The sequence below is a fragment of the Hypanus sabinus genome, chromosome 9 (genome assembly GCF_030144855.1).
Source record: "Hypanus sabinus isolate sHypSab1 chromosome 9, sHypSab1.hap1, whole genome shotgun sequence".
NCBI lineage: Eukaryota > Metazoa > Chordata > Chondrichthyes > Myliobatiformes > Dasyatidae > Hypanus > Hypanus sabinus.
In genome coordinates, this window is record NC_082714.1 from 29,187,411 (window position 1) to 29,193,981 (window position 6,571).

Below are 6,571 nucleotides of genomic sequence, written 5' to 3' on the forward strand. Positions count from 1 at the left end.
AGGGATTATTTTTAGCCAGAGCGTGGTGAATCAGTGGAATGCTCTACCACAGACTGCGGTGGAGGCCAAGTCTGTAGGTATATTTAAAGCAGAAGTTGATTGTTTCCTGATCGGTCAGGGTATCAAAGGTTATGGCGAGAAGGCAGGCGTATGGGGTTAAGTGGGATCTGGGATCAGCTATGGGATCGATCTAATGGTTTTCACATGTGTTATAAAACATAGAATAGTACAGCACATTACAGGCCCTTTGGCCCACAATGTTGTGCTGACCCCCAAATCCTGCCTCACATATAACCCCCCACCTTAAATTCCTCCATATACTTGTCTAGTAGTCTCTTAAACTTCACTAGTGTGTCTGCCTCCACCACTGACTCAGACAGTGCATTCCACGCACCAACCACTCTCTGAGTGAAAAACCTTGCTCTAATATCCCCCTTGAACTTCCCTCCCCTTAACTTAAAGCCATGTCCTCTTGTACTGAGCAGTGGTGCCCTGGGGAAGAAGGTGCTGGCTGTCCACTTTTGTCTATTCCTCTTAATATCTTGTACACTTCTATCATGTCTCCTCTCATCCTCCTTCTCTCCGAAGAGTAAAGCCCTAGCTCCCTTAATCTCTGATCATAATCCATACTCTCTAAACCAGGCAGCATCCTGGTAAATCTCCTCTGTACCCTTTCCAATGCTTCCACATCCTTCCTATAGTGAGGCGACCAGAACTGGACACAGTACTCCAAGTGTGGCCTAACTAGAGTTTTATTGAGCTGCATAATTACATCGCGTCTCTTAAACTCTATCCCTCGACTTATGAAAGCTAACACCCCATAAGCTTTCTTAACTACCCTATCTACCTGTGAGGCAACTTTCAGGGATCCGTGGACATGTACCCCCAGATCCCTCTACTCCTCCACACTACCAAGTATCCTGCCATTTACTTAATACTCTACCTTGGAGTTTGTCCTTCCAAACTGTACCACCTCACACTTCTCCGGGTTGAACTCCATCTGCCACTTCTCAGCCCACTTCTGCATCCTATCAATGTCTCTCTGCAATCTTTGACAATCCTCTACACTATCTACAACACCACCAACCTTTGTGTCATTTGCAAACTTGCCAACCCACCCTTTACCCCCACATCCAGGTCGTTAATAAAAATCCTGAAAAGTAGAGGTCCCAGAACAGATCCTTGTGGGACACCACTAGTTACAACCCGCCAATCTGAATGTACTCCCTCCACCAAAACCCTCTGCCTTCTGCAGGCAAGCCAATTCTGAATCCACCTGGCCAAACTTCCCTGGATCCCATGCCTTCTGACTTTCTGAATAAGCCTACCATGTGGAACCTTGTCAAATGCCTTACTAAAATCCATGTAGATCACATCCACTGCACTACCCTCATCTATATGCCTGGTCACTTCCTCAAAGAACTCTATCAGGTTTGTTAGGCACGATTTGCCCTTCACAAAGCCATGCTGACTGTCCCTGATCAGACCATAATTCTCTAAATGCCCATAGATCCTATGTCTAAGAATCTTTTCCAACAGCTTTCCCACCACAGACGTAAGGCTCACTGGTCTATAATTACCCGGACTATCCCTACTACCTTTTTTGAACAAGGGGACAACATTCGCCTCCCTCCAATCCTCCAGTATCATTCCTGTGGACAACGAGGACATAAAGATCCTAGCCAGAGGTTCAGCAATCTCTTCCCCCGCCTCGTGGAGCAGCCTGGGGAATATTCCGTCAGGCCCCGGGGACTTATCCGTCCTAAGGTATTTTAATAACTCCAGCACCTCCTCTCCCTTAATATCAACATGCTCCAGAATATCAACCTCACTCATATTGTCCTCACCATCATTAAGTTTCCTCTCATTGGTGAATACCAAAGAGAAGTATTCATTGAGGACCTTACTCACTTCCACAGCCTCCAGGCACATCTTATCACTTTTATCTCTAATCGGTCCTACCTTCACTCCTGTCATCCTTTTGTTCTTCACATGATTGAAGAATGCCTTGGGGTTTTCCTTTACCCTACTCGCCAAGGCCTTCTCATGCTCCCTTCTTGCTCTTCTCAGCCCCTTCTTAAGCTCCTGTCTTGCTACCCTATATTCCTCAATAGACCCATCTGATCCTTTCTTCCTAAACCTCATGTATGCTGCCTTCTTCCACCTGACTAGATTTTCCACTTCACTTGTCACCCTTGGTTCCTTCACCCTACCATTCTTTATCTTTCTCACCGGGACAAATTCATCCCTAACATCCTGCAAGAGATCCCTAAACATCGACCACATGTCCATAGTACATTTCCCTGAAAAAACATCATCCCAATTCACACCCGCAAGTTCTAGCCTTATAGCCTCATAATTTGCCCTTCCCCAATTAAAACTTTTCCTGTCCTCTCTGATTCTATCTTTTTCCATGATAATGTTAAAGATCAGGGAGCAGTGATCACTGTCCCCCAGTTGTTCACCCACTGACAGATCTGTGACCTGACCCAGTTCATTACTTAATACTAGATCTAGTATGGCACTCCCCCTAGTCGGCCTGTCAACAAACTGTGACAGGAATCCATCCTGGACACACTTAAACTCTGCCCCATCTAAACCCTTGGAACTAATCAAGTGCCAATCAATAATAGGGAAGTTAAAGTCGCCCATGATAACAACCCTGTTATTTTTGCACCTTTCCAAAATCTGCCTCCCAGTCTGCTCCTCGGTATCTCTGCTGCTACCAGGGGGCCTATAGAATACCCCCAGTAGAGTAACTGCTCCCTTCCTGTTCCTGACTTCCACCCATACTGACTCAAAAGAGGATCCTGCTACATTATGCACTCTTTCTGCAGCTGTAATAGTATCCCTGACCAGTAATGCCACCCCCTCCTCCCCTTCCCCCCCCCCCGTCTTTCCCTTTTAAAGCACTGAAATCCAGGAATATTGAGAATCCATTCCTGCCCAGGTGCCAGCCAAGTCTCCGTAATGGCCACTACATCATAATTCCATGTATGTATCCAAGCTCTCAGTTCATCACCTTTGTTCCTGATGCTTCTTGCATTGAAGTACACACACTTTAGCCCTTCTACCTTACTACCTTTACACCCTTTATTCTGCTGCTCTTTGCTCTTTATATGTTAGATCTGGCTTTACTCCATGCACTTCTTTCACTGCTCTATCGCTCTGGGTCCCATCTCCCTTGCAAATTAGTTTAAACCCTCCCGAACCATGCTAGCAAACCTACCAGCAAGGATTTTGCTCCCCCTCGAGTTCATGTGCAACCCATCCAATCTGTACAGATCCCACCTTCCCCAGAAGAGATCCCAATGGTCCAAAAATCTAAAACCCTGCCCCCTGCTCCAACTCCTCAGTCACACATTCAACTGCCATCTGCTTCAATTCTTACCATCACTATCACATAGTGCTGGCAGCAATCCTGAGAACGCCACCCTTGAGGTCCTGTTCTTCAGCCTTCTGCCTAGTTCCCGAAACTCACACTTCAGGACCTCATTCCTCTTCCTGCCTATGTCGTTGGTCCCAACATGTATCACGACTTCTAGCTGCTTTCCCTCTCGTACCAGGATGTCATGCACCCAGTCAGAGACATCCCAGACCCTGGCACCCGGGAGGCAACAAACCATGCGGGTTTCCTTCTCACGTGCACAAAATCTCCTGTCTGCTCCCCTGACTATAGAGCCTCCAATGACGACAGCTCTCCTCTTCTCCGTCCCATCCTTCTGCTGCAGCACAGGGTCAGACTCAGTGCCAGAGTCCCTGCCACCGTGGCTCACACCTGGTCGGTCATCCTCGCCAACAGCATCCAGGACGGTAAACTTATTATTCAGGGAATAGCTACAGGGGTGCTCTGCACTACCTGTCTACTCTCCCTCGCTTTCCCCCCTCGGACTGTCACCCAGTGACCTGCTTCCGGCAGCCTAGGTGTGACTACCTCCCTGTAGCTCTCATCTGTGACTGCCTCATTCTCCCTTATGAGTCGAAGGTCATCCAGCTGCTGCTCCAGATTCCTCACACGGTCTTCCAGATCGCCCAGCCGCAAGCACTTCTGGCAGATGTGACTCTGCGGGAGAGGGGAGTTCCCCCAAGACTGCCGCATCTCACAGGAGAGGCACATCACCGTCTCAGGAGGCATTGTAAAGACTAACTGGGAACAAGCTCGTCCTCCGCCTCTTCTCGTTAAAGCCTCAAATCTCCACTCACTCACTGGCCGCTTTCCACAGGCCGCTCCGCTTGAGGTAACCCTCTATTTATTTGTTTGAGCTTTTCAAACTGCTTGGTCACCTGGCCATGATTGCCCAATCAGCTGCTTTCTGCTGAATCTGAGCTATTTAATCTTGATTGTCTAATCAACGGCTTTCTGCTGAGTTATTCAAATCTTGATTGACTTGATTGTACAGTCCAACTGCCAAAACTTCCAGAATCTCTCGAGTCAAAGCCTCAAATCTCCACTCCTTCACTGGCCCACTCACTCACTGCATCTTTCACCAATTTAAGATTTTCCACACTTTGCTATCATCTTGTAAATATTATAAGAAGCAATGAGACTATAATCAAGGTCTTTTTTAGCTTTCTTGGCAAATAATTTGAGTGTGCAACACTTTTCAAATGCCTCTTTCATCTTTTGGTACTGGGTAATACCATAAGTAGCCATTTCAGTGTGTCTTTTACGGAAGTGTTCCTGCAATCTTGATGGTTTAATAGCTTCATTAGACAGTACAGTATTACAAATAAGATACATGGGGCTTTGCTCATCTGATGAGAATGGAATAAGTCTATACTCCAGGAATGTAACATATTGACGTTGTATTTATGAATCCCCAATAATGTCTGTTTGCTTGGTAAGTTTGGATAAGATTGCTGAGCGTCAGATGTGTTGTGATGATGAGTACTCAGTGCCTGCAGTGCTATGGTTCTTCCTCTTTACCAGTGACTCATCCTTTATTTTGGAATTGGCTGCTCTACTAGTGGTCAGTCAGGTCTCATGCCTCAAGTTAGGGAGCCTCCCAACAGTCTTGAATGCCCCCACCCCATGACTTCTACTTCCCCTAATGCCCTCTTAGGACACGTAACTGTGCACATTATCACTGATCTAACCTTTATGATACAGTATCCTTATTTATAGGGTTGGGTAGTAGTGCTGCAGTTATCTGGAATCAGTCTGGATTTTACTATATTTTTTGACGTGTCTTCAATAAGAGGACAATTAAATATGAAAGCATTTCTTGTTAATTTTTGTTGATCCTGTTAATTTTTTTTAAAAATCCTGACAATAACCATAATTGCCAAAACAATTAAATGCAGCTCCCATCTTTAAGGCAGGCTGCAATATAAGTGTACTTTGATTTAGATTCTGGAAACAGAATCAATAATCGGTTTCCTATATTTCATATGGAAAAGAGGATGTATTCAAGATGTTTTACTTGTTTCCAGCGTATTTAGCCAGTTTTGAGTTACTTCAGAAACCCAAGCATCACTTTGATTAGCATCATTAAAAAGTAACCAGTTATTTGATCAATTACTGGTTCTCAGAAAATTATGCCAACTTGAGCAAATAATTGGTACTTAAGGATTTCCAAAATGCATTTAAAGTCACAAGCAATGAAATAAGATGCATTTGGAGAATCCGATTTGTTCTGCTGCCTCCCACAACAGTCCCACTGAGGTGGTTAATACACTAATAAGCAACTTACACTTAGTGGCCATTTTATTAGGTACACCTGCTTGATAATAAAAATATCTAATTAGCCAATCATGTGGCAGCAACTCAATGCATAAAAGCATGCAGACATGGTCGAGGTTCAGTTGTTGTTGTTGTAAACACAAAGTACACTGCAGATGCTGTGGTCAAATCAAGACGTACAAAAAAACTGGATGAACTCAGCAGGTTGGGCAGCATCCGTTGAAAGAAGCAGTTAAAGTTTTGGGTCGAAACCCTTCGTCAGGACTAAAGAAGGAGGAGGCAGGGGCCCTATAAAGAAGGTGGGGGGAGGGTGGAAAACCAATCAGAGGAAAGATCAAGGGGTGGGGGAGGGGATAGGCAGGAGAGGTGAAGAAGGAATCTAAGGGGAAAGCACTATGGATAGTTGAAGAAAGCAGAGTCATGAGAGGTGATAGGCAGCTAGAAGAGGAGACAGAGTAGAGGTGGGATGGGGAAGGGAGAGGGAGGGAATTACCGGAAGTTGGAGAATTCGATGTTCATACCAAGGGGCTGGAGACTACACAGACTGTACATGAGATGATGTTCCTCCAACCTGAATTTGGCCTCATCATGGCAGTAGAGGAGGCCATGTATGGAGATATCTGAATGGGAATGAGAGGGAGAGTTGAAGTGAATGATTGCTGGTGTCATGCAGGGTGGTTTGAGTATCTCAGAAACTGCTGATCTGGGATTTTCATGCACAACAGTCTCTTGAGTTTACAGAGAATGGTGTGGGAAAAAACCCAGTGATTGGCAGTTCTGTGGGCAAGAACACCTCGTTATTGAGAGAAGTCAGAGGAGAGTGACCAGACTGGTTCAAGCTGACAGGAGGGCAACAGTAACTCAAATAACCATGCGTTACAACAGTGG